The sequence below is a fragment of the Rhipicephalus sanguineus genome, chromosome 4 (assembly GCF_013339695.2).
Source record: "Rhipicephalus sanguineus isolate Rsan-2018 chromosome 4, BIME_Rsan_1.4, whole genome shotgun sequence".
Classification (NCBI taxonomy): Eukaryota; Metazoa; Arthropoda; class Arachnida; order Ixodida; family Ixodidae; genus Rhipicephalus; species Rhipicephalus sanguineus.
In genome coordinates, this window is record NC_051179.1 from 86,311,002 (window position 1) to 86,311,930 (window position 929).

Genomic DNA, 929 nt, shown 5'->3' on the forward strand with positions numbered 1-929 from the left:
CGGCGAAAATTAAATAGGAATGAGACGCAGCACGGAGCGCGCTGCATGCGTGTGCGCGGTCACTCGCATGCACGCCCAGGAATGCGCGCGAGCGAGAAAGGGAGAGGAGGAAAGAGTTGCTGCGCGAAAGCGAAAACTCCCAGCCACTGTTAAAATAGGCACGCTCCGTCGTCCCTTTTGACTGACCGGACGCAATTCATCTCACGTCCCGCGTACCACGAATTTGGCAGGCACTTCTTTGTTTTCTCTGTTTTTTTTTTCCTGTTATTTTACTTTCGCCAGCTATTGCCTCCTCATCGTCTTTCCGTTCTTGTTTGTGTGTTTTCTATTGTCTTTCCTGTGCTAAGCTGCTCTTTGGTATAGAATGCATCGTGCGCGACTGGGTTTGAATTTCTTCGTTTCCGGCCGCGGAGCGAAGGAATTTTTTTTTCCCGACCTTGTTCTTTCTAAAGAAAGACGAACGGCATGCCTATGCGGAGGACAGTGTAAAACGGAACACTCTTTAGGAAGGTCATACTCGTGTGCAATCATTTACAGTTAGAGCCAAGCGAGACGCTGGTGCAATGCTGGTGCAACGCAGCGAAAGAAAACTACACGAACATCTGTTGTAGTATGTACTTAAAAATTGTTCGCTTATTTAGTTTATTCTATTTCGTCGTCCTTGCACTCCCATACACAATAACGCTCAGGCGTACGGGGATTTCCCAAAAGCGACGCAAACGCGAATATGACCTGATATGGAAACACGGGACAACAGCTGAGCTGGTGATTGTGGAACGGTGTCCACGGTAAGCACTCATGTAGCGCACGCTTAGCTTCATGTGAAATGAGAGAGAGAAGGGAAAAAAATTTGCTGCCTCACAATGTACTCGAAACACGAAAACTTTAAAACAACCCGACGTAAACATAAGGTATATGCCCTGCTTAGG